The sequence below is a fragment of the Schistocerca cancellata genome, chromosome 2, assembly GCF_023864275.1.
Source record: "Schistocerca cancellata isolate TAMUIC-IGC-003103 chromosome 2, iqSchCanc2.1, whole genome shotgun sequence".
Taxonomy (NCBI): domain Eukaryota; kingdom Metazoa; phylum Arthropoda; class Insecta; order Orthoptera; family Acrididae; genus Schistocerca; species Schistocerca cancellata.
The window spans coordinates 852,077,533-852,102,954 of NC_064627.1; positions in this window are offsets into that span (position 1 = coordinate 852,077,533).

Genomic DNA, 25,422 nt, shown 5'->3' on the forward strand with positions numbered 1-25,422 from the left:
AGAGTATCCCGTATGAAATCATGATAACGTGCTCCATTGAGCGCAGGTGGAAGAACATACTGACGAAACTAAAATGAGTTCTAACATGGAAATTAAGCGTTTCTGGACACATGTCCACATAACATATTTTCTTTGTTTGTGTGTGAGGAATGTTTCCTGAAAGTTTGGCTGTACCTTTTTGTAACACCCTGTATAGCCAGTGTCTAAGATTGAACCTCTTAATGAACAGATTACACTGAGGAGACAAAAGTCATGGGACATCTCCTAATATAGTGTCGTATCTCATTTTGAGTGACTTAGTACAGAGTCTACGTGTCATGGACTTAAAAAGTTGGGGAACTCCCGTGCAGAAATATTGAACCATGCTGCCTCTGTTGCCGTCCATAAATGCGAAAGTGTTTCCGGTGCAGGACTTCGTGCATGAACTTACCTCTCAACCATGTCCCTCAAATGTCGGACGATCTGGGTGGCCAAATCATTCGCTCGAATTGTCCAGAATGTTCTTTAAACCAATGACGAACAGTTGTAGTCCATTGACTTGATGCATTGTCATCCATAAAAATTCCATCGTCGTTTGGGAACATGAAGCCCGTGGTGATGGAGTTTCAGATTTGTGTGACCTATCGCGTAATTGAAATTGAGCTGATTTCTTTTAGTACTCACGTCATTCACCGAAACTCCTTCACCAAAGAAGACGAAGTAAATATCCCTGAATTCCAATGAAGAACAACTGCCAAGATGAGAAACATAGAAATAGATATCCTTGGTGTAACAAAGCAGCTTAAATCACTTAATAAAGGCAAGGCTCACAGAAAGATCGGTACCTAAAGACTGGAGAATTGCTCAAGTCACACCAATACCCCAAAAGGGAAGTAGGAGTAATCCGCTGAATTGCAGGCCTATATCACTAACGTCGATTTGCAGTAGAGTTTTGGAACATTTACTGTATTAGAACATTATGAAGTACCTCGAAGAAAACGATTTATTGACGCATAGTCAGGACGGATTCAGAAAATATCGTTCTTGTGAAAGACAACTACCTCTTTATACTCATGAAGTAGTGAGTGCTATCGACAGGGGATGTCAAATTGATTCCATATTTTTAGTTTTCCAGAAGGCTTTCAACACCGTTCCTCACAAGCGTCTTATAACCAAACGGCGTGCCTACGGAGTATCGCCTCAGTTGTGCGATTGGCTTCGTGATTTCCTGTCAGAAAGGTCACAGTTGGTAGTAATAGTCATCGAGAAAAACATAAGTAATATCCGGCGTTCACCAAGGAAGTGTTAGAGGCCCGCTATTGTTCCTGATCTATATTAACGACATAGGAGACAATCTGAGGAGACGTCTTAGATTGTTTGCAGATGATGCTGGCATTTACGGTCTTTTAAAGTCATCAGATGGCTAAAACGAATTGCAAAATGATTTAGATAAGATATCTGAATGGTGCGAAAAGTGGAAATTGACCCTGAATAAAGAAAATTGTGAAGTTATTCACATGAGTACTAAAAGAAATCCGCTAAATTTCGATTACGCGATGAGTCACACAAATCTGAAGGCTGTAAATTAGGGATTACAATTACAAATAACCTAAATTGGAATGATTGCATGGATAATATTGTGGGTAGAGCAAACCAAAGACTGCGATTCATTGGCAGAACACTTAGAAGGTGCAACAAGTCTACTAAAGAGACTGCTTACACCACGGTTGTCCGCCCTATTGTGGAGTACTGCAGTGCGGTGTGGGATCCGCATCAGGTGGGACTGACGGATGACATCGAAAAAGTACAAAGAAGGGCAGCTCGTTTTGTATTATCGCGAAATAGTGGAGATAGTGTCACAGACATGATACGTGAATTGGAGTGGCAATCATTAAAACAAAGACGTTTTTCGTTGCAACGGGATCTTCTCATCAAATTTCAATCACCAGTTTTCTCCTCCGATTGCGAAAACATTCTGTTGCCACCCACCTACATGAGGAGAAATGATCATCACGATAAAATAAGAGAAATCAGGGCTCGCGCAGAAAAATTTAAATGCTCGTTTTTCCGGCGTGCCGTTCGAGAGTGGAACGGTAGAGAGACAGTATGAAGGTGGTTCATTGAACCCTCTGCCAGGCACTTTATTGTGAATAGCAGAGTAATCACGTAGATGTAGATGTAGAATGGCTGTAAATGGTCTCAAAGTGTACGAATGTAACAATTTCCAGTCATTGGTCGGTTCAGTTGGACCAGAGGACCCAGTCTATTCCATGTTAGCACTGCACACACCATTATGGATCCGCCACCAGGCCTCACAGTGCCTTGTTGACAACTTGGGTTCTTGGCTTTTTGGGGTTTGCGCCACACTTGGACCCTACCATCAGCTCCTGTCAGCTGAATTCGGGACTCTTCTGAACAGACCACGGTTTTCCAGTCATCCATGATCCAACTCACATGTCGACGAGCCCAGGAGAGGTGCTGCAGGTGATGTAGTGCTGATAGCAAAGGCACTCGCGTCGGTCGTCTGCTACCATAGCCCATTAACATCAAATTTCGCCGTACGTTCATAGTGCGTCCCACATTCATTTCTGCGGTTATTCCACGCAGTGTTGCTTGCCTGTTAGCAGTGACGGCTCTACGCAAACGCCGCTGCTCTCGGTCGTTAAGTGGATGCCGTTGGCCAGTGCCTTATCCGTGATGAGAGGTAATGCATGATATTTGATATTCTCGGCACACTGTTGACACTGTAGATTTCGGAATATTGAATTCCCTAACGATTTCCGAAATGGATTATCTCATGCGTCTAACTCCAACTACCATTCCCCATCCAAAGTCCGTTAATTCCCGTCGTGCGGCCACAACCACATTGGAAATCTTCTCAAATGAATCACCTGAGTGCAAATGACAACTCTGCCAATCCTCTGCTCTTTAATACCTTGTGTACGCGATACTACAGCCCACCTCTATATGTGCATAACGCTGTCCCATGACTTCTGTGACCGCAGTGAATGACAACATTTTAAAATTTTCACCTAGGTCAATTATTGTATGAACTACAAAAAATCTAATTTTTGTTGCTCCTAGACACCATTGGACAGGCATACTGCTACTGGCGATCGATAACAGTTTCAGCCATATAACATCTACATCTACATCTACATCGATACTCTGCAAATCACACTTAAGTGACTGTCAGAGTACACGTGGGAGAGAAAAGCGGCCACGTCCTTTTCAAAAGAACCTTTTGGGCATTTATGTTAAATGATTTAGGAAAACCACGGAAAAGTTTATGGCTGAGTCGGGACTTTAACTTCGCTTCTCCCTTAACTTCGGTGCCACACTGCCGTGCGCTGCGGTTTTTCCAGAACTTCACACACACGTCAAATCTCTGCCAACCCGCCCAGCTCGGATTACTGCCTCCGATAAAAATCCGTCTCCATAGATTTAAATGTTTGATCCATATACATACGTAAGCCCATGAAAAGCGCTGCGGATTGCGAAAGACGGGAACGCCTTTATGTGAGTAATTAACTGATAATTTAGAGTTTTGTGCTGTCCAGCAGGGATTAGAGAGCAGAAGTTGAAAAACGGTCTTTCCCTGTCACTGAATTTTGAGACGTGTCTATGTTGTGATCACGTTACGAATCAGAACGGCATGCGTTGTAACAAGGTCACACGTGTTCACGTACAATGTGACTTCCCCGTTTCACTTTGCGTAGTTGATCAAAAACTGCGCGTTATTTGCCTCATTTTCTACATGTATGGCACTGCAATCATGTTTCTCAATTACCTGTTATTCATTCTTCGACACGGTAGCATATTTTCCTTTCATAATAAACTAGCTAATCACGATGCTATATCATACTAACTTTCTTCTATGTATACCCAACGGCCATGATTATTTTAAAGGACGAGATTGTTTTATAACATCCACGTGATACATTTTTGGCTACAGTGCGACGAGAGGAAATTATGCCTCTAACAGTTATAAACATTATCTATTCGACATATGAAAAAATAGTGTATTAATTTTTTATGTAATATTCTATCATATAATTGGACATATCGATGTGTATCACACAAAGACAATGATAATTGTAAATTGCTTTTATGATCTGCGTTTGTCTTCCTTTGTTTTTACCTTTTGTTGGTTGGCTTTTGTAGGTTCAACACGCAAGACGCATATCAAACTGAGGTCTGTTAAGAAATTGTAATTATTTGTTAATTATTACTTGAAAATAGAGTTCATTATTATTATAAACATGAGTGAATAATTATTTGTAACTGTAATTCCTCTCTCAGTAAGCGTTATCTGTGTTAATTGTTTCTTTCCGCTGCAAGGAGCGCAGCCATTAATGATAGCGATTTGTATCGCGTTTTTGTCTGTGTTTTCCTTAGAAACGAATCAAATGTTTGCTTGATGAAGTCTAAATAGGGCACAATACGAAAGTAGAGTTTCTGTAAAGTTCAATAAGCATTTAAAATACTTATTTGCTCTAACAGTAGAGAGTCTCTATCAATTGCCTGCCGCCATCTTCACAATTATCACAGCGGCAAATTCAAATTACGCAACTCTGCAGACATAAATGCCGAACGTAATACAAATGTGTAAAAATAAATGTGCACCGGTGGTTCCGAACTCATTTTAATGAAAATAATTCGAATCAGATTGGTTCTTTAAAAACAGTACTCATAGCACGATCGTTATAACAAACTTTTCTAGCTGATGTATGGAGCCGAAATTAATTACGCACGAGTTGCGAAGAATATTGTTTCAGGTAACATATGTCAGTGTTGTGCGCGGCTGATACTCGGTGGTTTTAATGATCATTTTGCTGAAGATAACTGCTTCGATCTTAATCAATAGTTGTAAAGAATCTGTTGTATGAACTGTGATTTAGTGACACTTACACAACTTACAGACAACACTTTAACACGACGTTAACTTGGAGTTCTTTAGCGACTTGATCAAATCTTTAGGCGGGAGAAAAATTATTTAGTAATTACTCAATGTAATAAAATAAGATTATCATTTCCATTTACAAATTAGTTAAATACCAAACCACCGAATAACCCAGCGAACGCCACAGTTTCCATCAAGCTTTTACGAGGGGACTTCACATGCTAGGACCATTGTGCAACAGGTTCAAATGGACATCACACACATCCATGCCCGAGGCAGGATTCGAACCTGCGAGCGTAGCGGTCGCGCGGTTACATACTGTAGCGCCTAGAACCACTCGGTCACTCAGGCAGGCCGCGTAACAGGAGTGGCACTTTGTCACAAGAAAGCAGACTTTTCTGCAGTGCTATGGGCAACATGTGCAAGTGGCAATGAAAGGGCTGCGGAAACTTACTCCAAAGTTCGTGGTGGTGGTGGTGGCGGCGGTGGAGATGTTTGTATGGGCGCACGACGGCAAGATCTTTAGCGTCCGCGCAAAAACAGATTGAGAGGAGTGTCAGTAAAATACCCAGAAAAGAGAGATAAAACAGAACGTAAAACATAGGTAACATTAGTTGGAAAACTATGTGCGTACCCACACCGTAACATGGGACGAAGCATTGCATCAGTAATAAAACATGAAAGGCACAGTGTTAGAAGAAGCTAAAACAATATAGCATATGGATGTGGATGTCTGACCGCAAGGAAAAGAGGGAGGACCTAGTCACTCTGCAACACACTAAAACCTCCAGCGCAAAAGTTGAGGCCAGAGTCCAGACACATCGCAAAACTTTAAAATCCTAGATACACTTATCTCATTATCAGCTAAAATAGAGGGCACATACTCACCAATTTTTGCTTCTGCCCTTGCATCGCGGTATAAAATTCAATTCGTTAAAATGTGGCGGATAGAGATGGGCACAGCACAATCATCACAAAATGGGGGATCCTCCCGCCGTAATAGAAAGCTATATGTGAGAGGACAGTGCCCAAACCAAAGACGTGTGAGGGTCATTTCATCCCTCCTGAGCAACTGGCAGGAGCAACGCCTTGGACGAGTTGTTGACTTCACCACCGCAGCTTATTGGCCGTCACCGACAGCCATTCTTCCTCCCACAACTGCATACACTTCCTGTGGAGTGCAGAAACGATAGCCTGCAAGGCAGTAGGACTTTGTGCCACATCCTGCTCTCTGCAGGCCACCTTGGCAGGCCGCTCGACCTGTTCATTTCCACATATTCCGGCATGACCTGGCACCAGCAGAATGACACCTGCTTACCCCACCGTTGGAGCAAGTACAGTTGGTCATATATCGGCTGGACCAACTCCTTCAGCTAGGTACAGATTCTGCAACCATTGTAAGGCACTAAGGGAATCGGAGAAGATGAGAAACCGATTGCCTGAATACGATGCATCTGCTCCAGTGCCTTCAGGATAGCGTGGAGCTCCGCTACGAAAAAGATATATTCGTCAGGCAGGCGAATCCTGGTAACATGATCAGGGAACACTACAGAACAGCCAAGGAAATTCCCTTGTTTGGAGCCATCAGTGTATACGACTGTGAAACCGTGATGCACATCTAAAAATGTTAAAAAACAGAGATTGGAATGTAGAATCTGGCGTACTATCCTTCTTAAAAGTAGTAAAATCTAAAATAAGTCTGGGTCTCTGGAGGATCCAAGGTGGAAATCTGCTCCAACCCCGACGTAAAACATCAAGAGCAGCCATACCCTTATCGAAAAGGCAATCCTGTGCCCGAATCCCGTAGGGTCACGTTGCTCGTTGCCTGTTATGAAAATGCCGTGCCAGTGGAACCCGAGCAACGGTACGTACGCGGAACAGTGCGATTATTGGGGACAAAACTTCTAAACTGCACACAGATTTATTATGAAATTCTGTTCGTATGTGGACCAAATGCAATATCGTGTTCAGCCATAGTGAAATGGTGCCAAAAATTTAATCAAGGCCTCGCGGACATAGGCGATGGCAATCGGGAAGGAAGGCCATTGACGTTGACATCGACCACGGACGACAGTGCCCAACCAGTCGAAGACCTGATTCAGAGCAGAAGCAGATTTTCTGACGATGAGTTCGTTCATGGAGCTCTTCACGAATGGCTCCATAACCGAGGAGCGGATTTCTAACGTCGAGGAAGTGAACAATTGCTAAATGGTTCAAATGGCTCTGAGCACTATGGGACTTAACTTCTGAGGTAATCAGTCCCCTAGAACTTAGAACTGCTTAAACCTAACTAACCTAAGGACATCACACACATCCATGCCCGAGGCAGGATTCGAACCTGCGACCGTAGCGGTCTCGTGGTTCCAGACTGTAGCGCCTAGAACCGCTCGGCCACTCCGGCCGGCAAACGATTGCTCCAGCTTTCCCACCGTCATTTATAGGCACGTTGTGTGTGAAAATAGCTTATGTCTGTATCACTTTGAAATGTAATGCAGCACTCAATACAACTTACTTGGCCTGCCATACTAATGTGTAATTTGCCTTTTGAAGTGTTCTCATGTTATATTTATCTTCGGAAAAAACGTAACACCTCGAAAGACTAGAGACAGGACGTTTACATTCACTTTTATTGTACATTAGTATGTTCTGCAGAAATGGCTAGCTTTTCAACCATGTCAGCCTGCGTGGCTGCGGCTCTCGTTGTCGCTATAAACTGAAGATAATGGATAAATTTTGACTTAAGTAGACATGCAGGATGCCGCAAAGACATATGCGCGAACCGCACCGTCAAATCAGTGAGTTAAAAGGGCACATTATTGCCATGAGAGGATGTGATGCACCATCTGGGAAATTGCTACTGGTGTGGGACGAAATATTTCGGCACTGCAACGTGTGTGTGCCGAATGCTTCACGGAAAGCCGTAGAACAAGATGTGATGGGATCGATCCGAGAAGATCGATGCCTCATCTGAATGGATTACAGGACAGATGGCATCGATCCGAGAAGATCGATGCCTCATCCGAATGGATTACAGGACAGATCTGCGTCCTCCACGGCTCTGGCGCAACAGTTTAACGGTATAACGCGCCGTACACTATGAGTGGTGACAGACCGTCGCCTTTTTTATGGGATGGGTAACGTTGACGAATGTTCAGAAACACGCTAGACGCAATGGTGTATGGAACGACATCACTGGGGACACGAATGGCATCAGAAAACGTGTTCGGACGAATCCAAGTTCTGTTTGTTTGTAAATAACGGCCGCATTTTGGCTCACCACAGACATGTGAAGCTGCATCAAAACAAGACATACAGAGCCACCTCAAATCCTTATGGTGTGACGTGCTATTGGGTACAGCAACGAATGACAGGTTCTGCATGTCCAGGACACTGCGGCCAGTGTGATCTAAGTGAATGACATCCTGCGACCCGTAGCTATACCCATTCTGGACAACATACCAGACGCCATTTTTCAGCAAGACAATGCTCGGCCACATGTTGCTGCATGAACCCGTGCCTTCTTGATGTCACAAGATGTCAGCCCTTTGCACCGGCCCGGCAGATCACTTGACTTGTCACCCAACGAATATATGTGGGATATGGTGAAACGATGTGTGCAGCACTGTGACCCAATACCGACTACCACAGATGAACTTTGGAACCAGGTGAAAGGAGCATGCTTGGCTATACCACAGGACGCCATTCGCACTTCATATGCGTCGATGCCATCACGTATCGAACAAGTTATCAGGGCCCATGGCGGACCCTATGCCTACTGGGCAACATGCTGAATCCAGGTGACTGAAATGCTAATCATTTCCGCAGAACATGTCCTGTGGATATGAATGTCCTATCTCCAGTCGTTCAAGAGGTCTGTTTTTTTCTGAATATGAATATATTTTATTAACACTGCATTAAGGGCTATTAGCTATTTCGAGTGTTGTTTGTTGTTAAGTGCATAATAAACGCGGATGCATTGTTCTTGTAGCTTGTATAAATCAAACATCATATGCCACCCATGACATAAAAAACAGTCTAGCACTGGCAAAAAGGGCACTGCTACCCTAGCGAAGTCTGCTAGTGTCAAACATAGGCCTTAATTTGAGGAAGAAGTTTCTGACAATATACGTTTGGAGCACAGCATGGTTTGGTAATGAAACATAAAGTAGGAAAACAAGAAAAGAAGAGAATTGAAGCATCTGAGATGTGGTGCTGCAGAAGAACGTTGAAAATTAGGTGGAATGATATGAAAAAGAATGAGGAGGTTCTCCAGAAAATCGGGAAGGAAAGCAGTGTATGGGAAACATTACGAAGAAGGAGCGAGAGGATGGTAGCACAGGTTTTAAAAGATTTGGAGATAACTTCCATGAAAGTAATGTGAGCTGCAGGGGGTAAAAACCACAGAAGACGACAGAAATTAGAATAAATTCAACAAAAAAAGCTTCTTAACGCGTTAGTGGAGATCAAGCCTCAACAGGGAGAAGGATGGTGCTACCCACTGCTGGAGAGATGCGTCTGATTCGACTGTTTATGAGAGAAAATGCCAGTTATAACGAGTACCAGTGTATGTAGAGGTGATTCACAAGTAGAATTCTTCTTCTTGGTAGGCCTTCAATCATCAGGTCGATTAGCAGTAACTCGCCATGCATTTCTGTTCTCCTCTTGAGAGTGGTATAGGTGGTTCATATGATATCCTCCATATTGTGGTCTATGTAATCTAGTCGCGGTCTGCCTTTTGTATTCTTCCCTTCTACTGTCCTTTCAGTGATACTCTATGTGCCGTCCTACGGCATCGACTGTATACCGATCAGGGCAGCTCCGCGAAACGTCATCAAAAAGGCGAAAAGGCGCTGACCTGCGAGCCAAAGGAATGAGCGGCAGCGCCATACCTCAAGGAAGACAGGACTCAGCTCCTCCTGCAACGCTGACCTAACCAACAGCCAATCGATGGTCTGGCCCATTTCGGTTGCAGGCTTCGAGAGCATCAGTAGTGAGTGACAGGAAGACGACACTTATCTTACATTCTGCGAGTAGTGATAGAGAGTGGTAATACAGTGTAAAAGTAACTGCTTGCAAGAGGTGCAGGAAGCATATCAAGCCATGTCATGACAAGAAGTTAAGGTATGTTTCTTTCATTTTTAGAAGTAAAGTAGTATATTAATCTCCAAGTGTTACGTACAGATCATTTTGGATTCCTGCCACTGGCCATTGCAACTTCTCTCATTCCTTGTTCGTGTCGGTGCTGACTCCCACACTAGCTGACACAACACTTTGAAAGATACAATCATGTCTCAGCATATGGCTGATCGATGTGTGCCTTCTGTGGTGGATAAGCTTCAAGAGACATGACTTCGTTTCCTTCACTCTGTGGAGCATCTCTTTGTTTGATATCTTGTCTATCCGCGAATTCTTCAGCATTGTGAAATAGAATCAGATCTCGAAGGCTGTTGTTATATGTTTTTTTGTTTCTCCGAGTATCCATGTTTCAGTTCTGTATAGCAACACAGTCTAAACAAATGTCTTAAAGAGATATTTCCTGTATATGTTCGTCATTGTAGTTGGATATGAAAAGAAAAGAATATGTGATTAAGAAATATTTTTGGGGGACGGTTCCGTCTCGTATCATGAATTTTTCACGTCTGCAATGACCTCCCCGTAAATGAAGTGATAATATAAAAACAAATCAGATTTCCTCTATGTAGCATAATCGTAGGGAACATTACAAATTTAGTATGCATTGTAAAACATATGTTTTGTAAACGTCGTAAGTCAGTTCAAAGTTCAGAAGAAGAGGAGGTTATACCACCACAAGACCACCTACGCTACATACATACTCCACAAGCCACTGTTCATTGTAAGGTGAGCGATATTTTGTACTATTGTTTTCGATTTTTGGGCCTAATCCATTTGTATATTCAGGGAGGCAGCAATGACGTTTACGCATCTGTAGGCATTGTAATCTCTCTTTTTCTCTTGACCCCTACGAAAGATATACTTTGCTAGCAGTAAGGGGGCTGGCTGACAGCATCCGAGCACAGCCTGCTTGGTCGCCATAACTCCCCAATGGTAACTACCAATGTCAACCCACACTCCCTCTCACTTCTCCGTCCACCCACCCTTCTAGGCCATTTGGGTGAGGCATAAATGGTGACGAGTTCAGAAATGGGGGATGGGGAGCTGTCCTATGGGCTGGGTTCAAAAATGGTTCAAATGGCTCTGAGCACTATGGGACTTAACATCTGAGGTCATCAGTCCCCTAGAACTTAGAACTACTTAAACCTAACTAATCTAAGGACATAACACACATCCATGCCCGAGGCAGGATTCGAACCTGCGACCGTAGCGGTCGCGCGGTTCCAGACTGAAGGGCCTAGAACCGCTCGCCACACTGGCCGGCTATTGGCTGGGAGAGCTGGCCTAGCCTACATAGTTGCCAGAGTTTTCATGTATATTTAGCACCTAAATTATGACCCAATTATGTTTACGGTTATAATTTATGATCCAGTATGTACGCCAGTGTCGCAGCATAGCTACCTCTGTATTTACACCAGACTTATCTTTAAGGCTTTAATTTATAATGCAAGTTGGCAACCATGTGTATTTAGCTTAATCTTGGTTAGTAAAATATGTAATCAAAAAACGCATGAAACATTCAGAACATACAGGGTGTTTCAAAAATGACCGGTATGTTTGAAACGGCAATAAAAACTAAACGAGCAGCGATAGAAATACACCGTTTGTTGCAATATGCTTGGGACAACAGTACATTTTCAGGCAGACAAACTTTCGGAATTACAGTAGTTACAATTTTCAACAACAGATGGCGCTGCGGTCTGGGAAAATCTATAGTACGATATTTTCCACATATCCACCATGCGTAACAATAATATGGCGTAGTCTCTGAATGAAATTACCCGAAACCTTTGACAACGTGTCTGGCGGAATGGCTTCACATGCAGATGAGATGTACTGCTTCAGCTGTTCAATTGTTTCTGGATTCTGGCGGTACACCTGGTCTTTCAAGTGTCCACACAGAAAGAAGTCACAGGGGTTCATGTCTGGCGAATAGGGAGGCCAATCCACGCCGCCTCCTGTATGTTTCGGATAGCCCAAAGCAATCACACGATCATCGAAATATTCATTCAGGAAATTAAAGACGTCGGCCGTGCGATGTGGCCGGGCACCATCTTGCATAAACCACGAGGTGTTCGCAGTGTCGTCTAAGGCAGTTTGTACCGCCACAAATTCACGAAGAATGTCCAGATAGCAGTAATCGTTTCGGATCTGAAAAATGGGCCAATGATTCCTTTGGAAGAAATGGCGGCCCAGACAAATACTTTTTGAGGATGCAGGGACGATGGGACTGCAACATGGGGCTTTTCGGTTTCCCATATGCGCCAGTTCTGTTTATTGACGAACCCGTCCAGGTAAAAATAAGCTTCGTCAGTAAACCAAATGCTGCCCACATGCATACCGCCGTCATCAATCCTGTGCACTCTACCGTTAGCGAATGTCTCTCGTGCAGTAATGGTAGCGGCGCTGAGGGGTTGCCGCGTTTGAATTTTGTATGGATAGAGGTGTAAACTCTGGCGCATGAGACGATACGTGGACGTTGGCGTCATTTGGACCGCAGCTGCAACACGGCGAACGGAAACCCGAGGCCGCTGTTGGATCAACTGCTGCACTAGCTGCGCGTTGCCCTCTGTGGTTGCCGTACGCGGTCGCCCTACCTTTCCAGCACGTTCATCCGTCACGTTCCCAGTCCGTTGAAATTTTTCAAACAGATCCTTTATTGTATCGCTTTCCGGTCCTTTAGTTACATTAAACCTCCGTTGAAAACTTCGTCTTGTTGCAACAACACTGTGTTCTAGGCGGTGGAATTCCAACACCAGAAAAATCCTCTGTTCTAAGGAATAAACCATGTTGTCTACAGCACACTTGCACGTTGTGAACAGCACACGCTTACAGCAGAAAGACGACGTACAGAATGGCGCACCCACAGACTGCGTTGTCTTCTATATCTTTCACATTACTTGCAGCGCCATCTGTTGTTGAAAATTGTATCTACTGTAATTTCGAAAGTTTGTCCGCCTGAAAATGTACTGTTGTCCCAAGCATATTGCAACAAACGGTGTATTTCTATCGCTGCTCGTTTAGTTTTTATTGCCGTTTCAAATATACCGGTCATTTTTGAAACACCCTGTAGCTGTGTCTATGTATATGCCAGTCTTATCTTTATCACTATCATTTATGACCCAGTGCGGCCACCAGACATTTTTCTGAGATACCCTTATCTTAAATATTATAATTTATGACATAGTACGGCCAACACACTTCGACGTCAATACAACGCTGCTTAAGGTATGTCCGACATTATGATATTGCTGCGCATTTGTAAAAACGGCGAGAAATTAAAAAAAAAGCAAGCCAATTTATTCAGGAAAGTTTTTCCAGACATTTCCATGACAAAAATGACACTGCTGGTCACAGGCACAAGACGTTACTAAATCACACTGTAAAAGTACATCAACAAACTACCCTGATAGCCCCGGTTCCAACTATTACCGCAGGTATTTTTTAAGCAGTCATCAAAACACTGAGATGGAAAGGAGCAATTACTTCTTTATTTAAAACGAACAACAAGCATTATGGTCTCTCCCACATGGTTCACTCTGTCACTCTGTCCACGTAGTGCCGCCGCCTGGCGTGTAGGCAACAAGCCTGGCGTAGTTGACTGCCCCCCGTCCCCCCCGTCCCCAACCCCATTCCATCGCTTCTAAAAGCAAAGCTATGCAACTGCCAGTGTGAGTGCGCGCTAAGGGCTACTGCTGGACCCCTGAACAAACAGACATTGAGCACCACCCCACCTAACAGCAGCAGGAATAAATAAGCCTCTCTTCGTGCTGACTGTCAGAAGCAGTGTATGTACGAAGTAGCTGTCAGTCTGAAATACAGCTATATATATAGCAGGTGATCAAAAAGTCAGTATAAATTAGAAAACTGAATAAATCACGGAATAATGTAGATAGAGAGGTACAAATTGACACACATGCTTGGAATGACATGGGGTTTTATTAGGAACAAAAAAATACAAAAGTTCAAAAATAGCAATAATTAGCATAACAAAGTAAGACAAAGCAAAAGATGATGTTCTTTACAGGAAATGTTCAATATGTCCACCATCATTCCTCAACAATAGCTGTAGTCGAGGAATAATGTCGTAAACAGCACTGTAAAGCATGTCCGGAGCTATGGTGAAGCATTGGCGTCGGATGTTGTCTTTCAGCATCCCTAGAGATGTCAGTCGATCACGAAGGACTTGTGACTTCAGGTAATCCCAAAGCCAATAATCGCACGGACTGAGGTCTGGGGACCTGGGAGGCCAAGCATGACGAAAGTGGCGGCTGAGCACACGATCATCACCAAACGACGCGCGCAAGAGATCTTTCACGCGTCTTTGTTTTTTTTTGCTGTTGTTTTTGTTCTAATAAAAGCCCATGTCATTCCAAGTATGTGTGTCAGTTTTTACCTCTCTATCTACATTATTCCGTGGTTTATTAAGTTTTCAAATTTACACTGACTTTTTGATCACCCGGCGGTATATATATATATATATATATATATATATATATATATATATATATATATATATATATACTCTTTACACAAAAAAGACAAGGAAACTAAGCACCACAAAGAAATTATCGAATGGGATGGAACTCGGTAGATGTGACACACATGTACAGACAAAAACATGATTTTAGTCTCAGAAAATTGGCTGATTTATTCAAGAGAATTGAGCAAGTTAATAAGTTACTGGTTCACACCTGGCCCTTATGCGAGCAGATATTCAACTTGGAACTGACTGGTCCATTTGTTGGATATGCCCCCGAGGGATATCATGCCAAATTCTGTGGAGTTGGTCTAGATCGTCAAAATCCTGAGCTGGTTGGCGGTGCCTGCCCATAATGCTCTAAACGTTCTCAATTGCAGAGGGTTCCAGTGACCTTTCTGGAGAAGAAAGGGTTTGGCAAGTACGAAGACTAGCAGTAGAAGCTCTCGCCACGTACGGACGGGCATTATTTTGCTGAAATCTAAGCCCAGCATGGCGTGCCATGGAGGATAACAAAACGGCCATGTAATAACGTTGACGAAACGCATTGCTGTAAGGGTGCCACGGATGGCAACTAAAGGACTCCTGCTACGAAATGAAAAAGGACCACAGACCGTCACTCCTGGTTGCCGTGTCGTAAGACAGGCGACAATCGGGCTGGTACGCTACCGCTGTCCGGCCCATCTTCAGACACTTCTTCACTGCTTATCGGGACTCTGTTCGAAGCGAGACTCATCCCTGAAGACAATTCTACCCCAGTCAGTGAGGTTCCAGGCCGAATGTACAAATGGGCTTGTTGGTGTGTAGAGGTCTACGGTAGACGGCGCAGGGTGTGAGCCTCCTACTAATGGTCCTTGTGGTCGCTGAAGCACCAGTTGCTAGTCGACTCGATTGTAATGATGAGTCCGGGGCTCTGAGTGCCTCTCTGACAATTGCTCGGTCTTCAAGTCATCTCGTCTCTCTAAGCGACCACTTCGTTCTTCACGCTGTGTTCGGCCATGGTTCACTCACTCTTACCAACATCGTCAAGCAATGGAATCTCTCCTATTCAAATGTCGAACCGATTCGGCGATTACTCCAACCGGCTACTTTGATCCCATCTATGCGTCCTCTCTCAAATGCTGACTTCTGCGTATACTGTTCAAGCGTCTGCCTGCGCTGTTCAGCTCACTACAGAATAATGAAATTCGCATAGACATTATGCCCTGGTATCGACATGACTCCTGTTTACTATCCTTGCCAGCCGCGAGGAGAAATTGTGCTGCAGCATCACACATTCATCCATCGGTCGCCAAAGTTTACAATATTGCATTTTCCCTCGATACCTGTTTGACTATCGATTTGTGACCAGTTTGCGTAACTCCTTCATTGTGCGTCGTTTTTTTGTCTTACAGCAGACATAGTAGAGCGTCGATTATGCGAACGACAGTCAACCAAACGACCTCTTGACCGAACTATTTCTCACTCGCATGTGTCTTCCTCCTCCCGATAAGGTTCACCCCTTCCCGAAACATCCCCCCCCCCTCCCCACCCTGCCGGCCGTTGTGGCCGAGCGATTCTAGGCGCTTCAGTCTGGAACCGCGCTACCGCTATTGTCGCAGGTTAGAATCCTGCCTCAGGCATGGATGTCTGTGGTGTCCTTAGGTTAGTTAGGTTTAAGTAGTTCTACGTTCTAGAGGACTGATGACCTCAGATGTTAAGTCCGATACTCCTCAGAGCCATTTGAACCATTTGAACCTCCCCTCCATCCCATCACACACCAATTCCAGGCTGCCGAAAATAGTGACCGTTTGCACTTTGTTACGATCACTTCTGTCAATTTATCCGCATAAAGTAAACTTGCGATGTAAAATGCCTAAGCAGATATGTGTTGTCCTTCCTGTGAAAGATAAATCCACTAATAAAAGGCTAGAGAAGAGTGAATCTGCAAATAAGTTATCTAATGAGTACAAGGTTGGTATGTCGGCAGTTAGGGATGTTGTTGTTGTAATTGTCTTCAGTCCTAAGACCGGTTTGATGCAGCTCTCCATGCTACTCTATCCTGTGCAAGCTGCTTTATCTCCCAGTACTTACTGCAACCTACTTCCTTCTGAATCCGCTTAGTGTATTCATCTCTTGGTCTCCCTCTACGATTTTTACCCTCCACGCTGCCCTCCAGTACTAAATTGGTGATCCCTTGATGCCTCAGAACATGTCCTACCACATGTCCTACCAACCGTTCCCTTCTTCTAGTCAAGTTGTGCCACAAACTCCTCTTCTCCCCAGTTCTATTCAATACCTGCTCATTAGTTATGTGATATACCCATTTGATCTTCAGCATTATTGTGTAGCACCACGTTTCGAAAGCTTCTACTCTTCTTGTCTAAACTATTTATCGTCCATGTTTCACTTCCATACATGGCCACATTCCATACAAATACTTTCAGAAACGACTTCCTGACACTTAAATCTATACTCGACGTTAACAAATCTCTCTTCTTCAGAAACGCTTTCCTTGCCATTGCCAGTCGACATTTTATATCCTCTCTACTTCGACCATCATCGGTTAATTTGCTCCCCAAATAGCAAAACTCCTTTACTACTTTAAGTGTCTCATTTCCTAATCTAATTCCCGCAGCATCACCCGACTTAATTCGACTACATTCCATTTTCCTCGTTTTGCTTTTGTTGATGTTCATCTTATATCCTCCTTCCAAGACACTGTCCATTCCGTTCAACTGCTCTTCCAAGTCCTTTGCTGCCTCTGACAGAATTACAATGTCATCGGTGAACCTCAAAGTTTTTATTTCTTCTCCATGGACTTTAATACCTACTCCGAATTTTTATTTTGTTTCCTTTACTGCTTGCTCAATATACAGATTGAATAAAATCGGGGACAGGCTACAACCCTGTCTCACTCCCTTCCCAACCGCTGCTTTCCTTTCAGGCCCCTCGACTCTTATAGCTGCCATCTGGTTTCTGTACAAGTTGTAAATAGCCTTTCGCTCCCTGTATTTTATTACCCCTGCCACCTTCAGAATTTGAAAGAGAGTATCCCAGTCAACATTGTCAAAAGCTTTCTCTAAGTCTACGAATGCTAGAAAAGTAGGTTTGCCTTTCCTTAATCTGTTATCTAAGATAAGTCGTAGGGTCAGTATTGCCTCACGTGTTCCAACATTTCTACGGAATCCAAACTGATCTTCCCCGAGGTCGGCTTCTACCAGTTTTTCCATTCGTCTGTAAAGAATTCGCGTTAGTATTTTGCAGCTGTGACTTATTAAACTGATAGTTCGGTAATTTTCACATCTGTCAACACCTGATTTCTTTGGGATTGGAATTATTACATTCTTCTTGAAGTCTGAGGGTATTTCGCCTGTCTCATACGTCTTGCTCACCAGATGGTAGAGTTTTGTCTGGAGGTGCTCTCGCAAGGCCGTCAGTAGTTCCAATGGAATGTTGTCTACTTCCGGGGCCTTGTTTCGACTCAGGTTTTTCAGTGCTCTGTCAAACTCTTCACGTAGTATCGTATCTCCCATTTCATCTTCATCTACATCCTCTTCCATTTTCATAATATTGTCCTCAAGTACATCGCCCTTGTATAGACTCTCTATATACTCCTTCCACCTTTCTGCTTTCCCTTCTTTGCTTAGAACTGGGTTTCCATCTGAGCTCTTGATATTCATACAAGTGGTTCTCTTTTCTCCAAAGGTCTGTAGGCAGTATCTATCTTATCCCTAGTGAGATAAGCCTCTACATCCTTACATTTGTCCTCTAGCCATCCCTGCTTAGCCATTTTGCACTTCCTGTCGATCTCATTTTTGAGACGTTTGTATTCCTTTTTGCCTGCTTCATTTACTGCATTTTTATATTTTCTCCTTTCATCAATGAAATTCAATATTTCTTCTGTTACCCAAGGATTTCTACTATCCTTCGTCTTTTTGCCTACTTGATCCTCTGCTGCCTTCACTACTTCATCCCTCAGAGCTACCCATTCTTCTTCTACTGTATTTCTTTCCCCCATTCCTGTCAATTGTTCCCTTATGCTATCCCTGGTTTAGTCAGTTTACCCAGGTCCCATCTCCTTAAATTCCCACCTTTTTGCAGTTTCTTCAGTTTTAATCTACAGTTCACAACCAATAGATTGTGGTCACAGTCCACATCTGCCCCTGGAAATGTCTTACAATTTAAAACATGGTTCCTAAATCTCTGTCTTACCATTATATAATCTATCTGATACCTTCTAGTATCTCCAGGATTCTTCCATGTATACAACCTTCTTTTATGATTCTTGAACCAAGTCTTAGCTATGATTAATTTATGCTCTGTGCAAAATTCTACCAGATGGTTTCCTCTTTCATTTCTCTCCCCCAATCCATATTCATCCACTATGTTTCCTTCTCTCCCTTTTCCTGCTCTCGAATTCCAGTCACCCATGAGCTACCTGAATAATTTCTTTTATCTCATCATACATTTCATCAATTTCTTCATCATCTGCAGAGCTAGTTGGCATATAAACTTGTACTTCTGTAGTAGGCATGCGCTTCGTGTCTATCTTGGCCACAATAATGCGTTCACTATGATGTTGGCAGTAGCTTACCCGCACTCCTATTTTTTTATTCATTACTAAACCTACTCCTGCATTACCCCTATTTGATTTTGTATTTAGAACCCTGTATTCACCTGACCAAAAGCCTTGTTCCTCCTGCCACCGAACTTCACTAATTCCCACTATATCTAACTTCAACCTATCCATTTCCCTTTTTAAATTTTCTAACCTACCTGTCCGATTAAGGGATCTGACATTCCACACTCCGATCCGTAGAACGCCAGTTTTCTTTCTCCTGATAACGACGTCTTCTTGAGCAGTCCCCGCCCGGAGATCCGAATGGGGGACTATTTTACCTGCGGAATATTTTAACCAAGAGGACGCCATCATCATTTAACCATTCAGTAAAGCTGCATGCCCTCGGGAAAAATTATGGCTGTAGTTTCCCCTTGCTTTCAGCCATTCGCAGCACCAGCACAGCAAGGCCGTTTTGGTTAGTGTTACAAGGCCAGATCAGTCAATCATCCAGACTGCTGCCCCTGCAACTACTGAAAAGGCTGCTGCCCCTCTTCAGGAACCACACGTTTGTCTGGCCTCTCAATAGATACCCCTCCGTTGTGGTTGCACCTACGGTACGGCCATCTGTATCGCTGAGGCAGGCAAGCCTTCCCACCAACGGTAAGGTCCATGGTTCATGGGGATACAAAAAACCAAAGGATGATCATCACACATGACCTTCATTCCACTGATGGATCGACTAGCCGTAAAACTATGTAGCTCGCCACGAACACGAATCTAGATGATGCTCTTCACAAGTGGTTTACACAAAAATATTACAAGGAGAACTTATCTTTGATCCAAATCCATGTGAAAAGTCGAATCTAAAGAAAATTAGGAGGGCCGTCCGATTTTAAAGCAAGCAGGGGCTGGTTAAAACGTTTGTCAAGACACTGCATTCGTGAGCTTCAAACACAATGAGAAAAACTGACTGCTGATTCTTCAGAAGCTCATTCTTTCAAGATCAAATTAAGCAGCATACTGCGGGAAAGAAGATTATGCTCCCGAAAACGTTTACAACGCCGACGAAATTGGGCTCAATTGGAGAGCTTTGAAAAAACGTCGTGAATTAGCAGCAGCTGGCTCTAAAGTATGCAAGAGCCGTATTGACCGTATTATTGCGTTAGCTTGTGCTAATGCTAGTTCTAGCCACCCACTGTCTGTTTTCGTCATTGGTGAAAGTAAGGAACAGCGTTCTTTTAAACACGTTAATATGTCGGCGATACCTAATGTACACGCCTCGCATAAGAGCGCCTGGACAGATAATGCGATTATCATAGAATGGACGTTACTGTAACCTTTGTGAAAGCTGATCAGTTAAAGAATGGTGATCCGAGCACGGGGCTCACAACCCGAACCACACACCACTGTTAAGCACTAATGAAGGACTGGGTCCCTTACTTCGATTGTACATAATTCATTAGGGTCAATCCAACACATTTATTTCAAATAACATAAATGAAGTTACATCTGAATCTGTCTGACATTAAACAGGAATTTAAAAAAAATAATAACTAGTTTAATATCAGCTGATTTAGTGCGTGAAGCACTAAAACAATTCTCTGTAATTCAAAAGAAAGAGAAAAACAAAATTGAATCAATACATCCCACTGACAAATATCCAAAAAAAAACTTACAATACTACTCAAAAGAATACACTGAACTGGGCAGCAGTCGCACCCGACAGAACACTTCAAAATGAGTTCAATAACACAGCTGCGTGCGCCAGAAAACTGCAAGACACTAATTTGACGAATAACAAATACTCATTAACATTACGCCACTCCTGTTTGAACTGCAGTGTCCCAAAAAAACAGGCGCTTATTCTGAAAGAACAATTTTTTTATATATGTTTAAATTACAGCATTAAGGAATTCCAAAAGATTTCCAATCGAAGCCCCCCTTTTCAGTTGAGGCACAAATCTTTCCCCCATCTAGGTGGAGTCTGAGCCAGAAACACAGAATGTCACAAAAACACAGTTTTGCTGTGAAATCTTACAGGACACCTGGAAGCAGTAACAGACAACGGGTCGGCCCCCGCAAATAACACAGGCTCAGAGTCAGGCTGGGAGCACATCCTACGAGAACTTGTTCACACTATGCTCACCACAAACTGTAGACATTCCGGCCGAACATCTGCTTGCGGTGGCTGCCAGAAGGACGAAGCAACCAACAGGCCCACGCCGTGCTTCTCACACAGGCACCTCAGTGCTGGCCAACGTCAACTCCGGACTCCCCTCCCACTGCGAGGCTTGGCACAGTTTATATGAAATGTCTTCCAGGCAACCAGTAACCGCCGCAGGAGTTTCACGATTAGCAAACAGCCCCAGCGTAACAGACATCACACATGTGCTTACGCCCGAGCCACAACTCCGCCAGTCTCACCGGCCGCCCCAAACCGACTCCCTCTCGCCGTCCCGCGCGCCCCAGCCGAAAACGCAAAGATGCTCATGCCTGGGGACGCGCCAAAGATAACAAGCCGATCGCTGATGATCGACCAGCGATCTGGCTCAAATGGTAAAGGGGAGAAATCGTTACCGCTCTTTGCCAACGCACCAACTCATCCTTCATATGATATCTTAAATGTAAAGGACGAGTCCATAACAGCAATGTTTCTTCCACCTAACGTTATCTCCTTATTATACTGCCCATGGCCCAAGGCGTTACTGAAACTTTCAAACAGTTTCATATAAAATTATTGTTAGTTATTGTCAGAAAGAGAAGAAGAGGGGGATCAAAGCCTAAGACATCATAAAAATATTTCTTTGAAAGATGAACTAATGGTAACTCCATAAGCTACTTGAGGCCCACCACAGACCACATCAAATGCACAACGAACCAACCGATTTGCTCCATTTGCCTAAATAGGAGGATGTGTGTCATATTCATAATTTGACCCTTTACTGTGGATGTTGACGCTAAGACTGTTGTGTCTAGACAAGACAGCCTAGACACAATGAGAGTAAGCCGAAAGGAACGCGCTTAAACTCACGCAGGCTGGCGTGAGGTCTGAAACAGGATACGTAATGAATGCTATAAAGAAAAGTACGTAGCTTCTGGAATACTTAACTTTAATCCACATTTGTACAACATCGCTCTTGATGATACATTAATAGAATCTCAATATCTATACTGGTAATGGCGCCTTGCTAGGTCGTAGCAAATGTAGCTGAAGGCTATGCTAACTTTCGTCTCGGCAAATGAGAGCGTAATTCTCAGTGAACCATGGCTAGCAACGTCGGCTGTACAACAGGGGCGAGTGCTAGTACGTCTCTCTAGACCTGCCGTGTGGCGGCGCTCGGTCTGCCATCACTGACAGTGGTGACAAGCGGGTCCGTCGTATACTAGCGGACCGCGGCCGATTTAAAAGCTACCACCTAGCAAGTGTGGTGTCTGGCGGTGACACCACAAAAACTATCCTTGTTTTGGGTATATAAATGGTCCTCCGCCCAAGGGCTATCCAAAACACTTCGCTCTACCTTCTATCACCAACAGAACCCGACGTATGAGTCCCGGAACAATCCTGTTTTTATGAGTGGCGTTTTGGAACATGTTACGTAGAACATGCTGCCGCATGCGTATCGGTAACAGATCCTTCTTTACAGATACTTACCAGAAATAAAACTGAAATGGATTAATTTACTATTGTTCAACTGAGATACCAAGTCAGGCAGAAGCAGCAGGCAGAGACACAAGCAGCAACTGGAAAGTAGCCGATTTTGTAACATTTTATGAGTTCCTAACCAGGAGCGAAATATATGGTTTCATCAGAGTGCTTTGGTAGCTTCGATTCTTCAATTTCTGCGTATTTAATCCTTTTGCTTACCTTTGTATCGGAAAGTAAGTCACTTTTGCGACATATCAGGAACGAATTGTTTAATCTCACCTGAGTGTTTTGGCAGTTTAGTTTTTGAATCTCTGCGGGTTAATCTAATTTATTAGACACAGTGCTTGCGTTTTCTTTACTGTCTACAGTGTCGAGTTCCGTAGCGCGTGTCAATAGGCCTTTGTCTGTCTGTAGTACAGTCCCCCATTCGGACCTCCGGGAGGAGACTGCCGAAGAAGTTACCATGAGAAGAAGATTGAATAATTAACGGAAGGGTAACATTCTATGAGTCGAGGCGTGGAGTGTAAGAAGCTTGAATGTGGTAGGGAAACTAAAAAATCTGAAAAGGGAAATGCAAAGGCTAAATCTAGATATAGTAGGGATCAGTGAAGTGAAGTGGAAAGAAGGATTTCTGGTCAGATGAGTAAAGGGTAATACCAACAGCAGCAGAAAATGGTATAACACGAGTAGGATTCGTTATGAATAGGATGGTAGGGCAGAGAGTATGTTACTGTGAACAGTTCAATGATAGGGTTGTTCTTATCAGAATCGACAGCAAACTAACACCGATGATAGTTTAGGTATACATGCCGACGACGCAAGCTGAAGATGAAGAGATAGAGAAAGTGTATGAGGATATTGGAAGGGTAATACAGTATGTAGGGATATGAAAATCTAATAGTCATGGGAGACTGGAATGCAGTTTTAGGGGAAGGAGTAGAAAAAAGGTTACAGGAGAATGTGGGCTTGGGACAAGGAATGAGAGAGGAGAGATTAATTGAGTTCTGTAACAAGTTTCAGCTAGTAATAGCGAATAATCTGTTCAAGAATCACAAGAGAAGGTGGTATACTTGGTAAAGGCCGGCTGATACCAGAAGATTTCAGTTAAATTACGTCGTGGTTAGACAGAGATTCCGAAATCAGATACTGGATTATAAGGCGTACCCAGGAGCAGACATAGACTCAGATCACAATACAGTAGTGATGAAGCTTAAGACATTATCAGGAAGACTCAATACCCAAAGAAGTGAGATACGGAAGTACTAAGAATGATGAGATACAATTGAAGTTCTCGAAGGCTATAGATACAGCAATAAGGAATAGCTCAGTAGGCAGTACAGTTGAAGAGGAATGGACATTTCTAAAAAGGGCCAACACATAAGTTGGCAAGGAAAACATAAGTACAAAGAAGGTAACTGCGAAGAAACCATGGGTAACAGAAGAAATACTTCAATTGATCGATGAAAGGAGGAACTACAAAAATGTTCCTGGAAACTCAGGAATAGTGAAATAGAAATCGCTGAGGAATGAACTAAATAGGAAATGCAGGGAAGCTAAGACGAAATGGCTGCAGGAAAAATGTGAAGACGTCGAAAAAGAAATGACTGTCGGAAGGACAGACTCAGCATACAGGAAATTCAAAACAACGTTCGGTGACATTAAAAGCAAGAGTGATAACGTTAAGAGTGCAACGAGAATTCTACTGTTAAATGAAGAGGAGAGAGCGGATAGGTGGAAAGAATACATTAACAGCCTCTATGAGGGGGAAGATTAGTCTGATGTGATAGAAGAAGGGACAGGAATCGATTTAGGATAGATGGGGGATCCAGTATTAGAATCATAATTTAAAAGAGCTTTGGAAGACTTAAGATCAAATAAGACATAAGGGATATATAACATACCATCAGAATTTCTAAAATCATTTGGGGAAGTGGCAACAAAACGACTATTCACGTTGGTGTGTAGAATGTATGAGTCTGGTGACATACCATCTGATTTTCAGAAAAGCATCTTTCACACAATTCCGAAGACGGTAGGAGCTGACAATCAGCTTAACAGCTCATGCATTCAAGTTCCTTACAAGAATAATACACAGAAGAATGGAAAAGAAAATTGAGGATGCGCTAGATAACGATCAGTTTGGCTTTAGGAAAGGTAAAGGCACTAGAGAGGCAATTCTGACGTTGCGGTTAATAATGGAAGGAAGGTTAAAGAAAAATCAAGACACGTTCATAGGATTTGCCGACCTAGAAAAAACGTTCGACAATGTAAAATGTTGCCAGATGTTCGAAATTCTGAGAAAAGTAGGGGTTAGCTATTGGGAGAGACGGGTCATATGCAATATGTACAACAGCCAAGAGGGAATAATAAGACTGGACAACCAAGAATGAAGTGCCCGTATTATTCTTCATGAAAGGTAAAAATAAACTGTCATATAAATGCCTACTTCATCGCATTTAGATAGCTACTTTCTTCTTTACCTTACTATTGTGAGAGAAGCCACGAAAAACAGAAGTATTTGATTGGTTATGACGGCGGTTCCCGACCTTTTACGACTCGCGAACCCCTTCTACAACGATCTGAGTTAGGTGAATCGCTGATTTTTAAATACATATAAAACAGACATGTATAAAATTAATTCCAAGAAAAAGGTTTAATAACCTTAAAACAACTTTACTCTTAGCATTAACCTAAAGTTACTCTAGTTACGGCTTAAAAGTTACACATCGTGTAGTCCT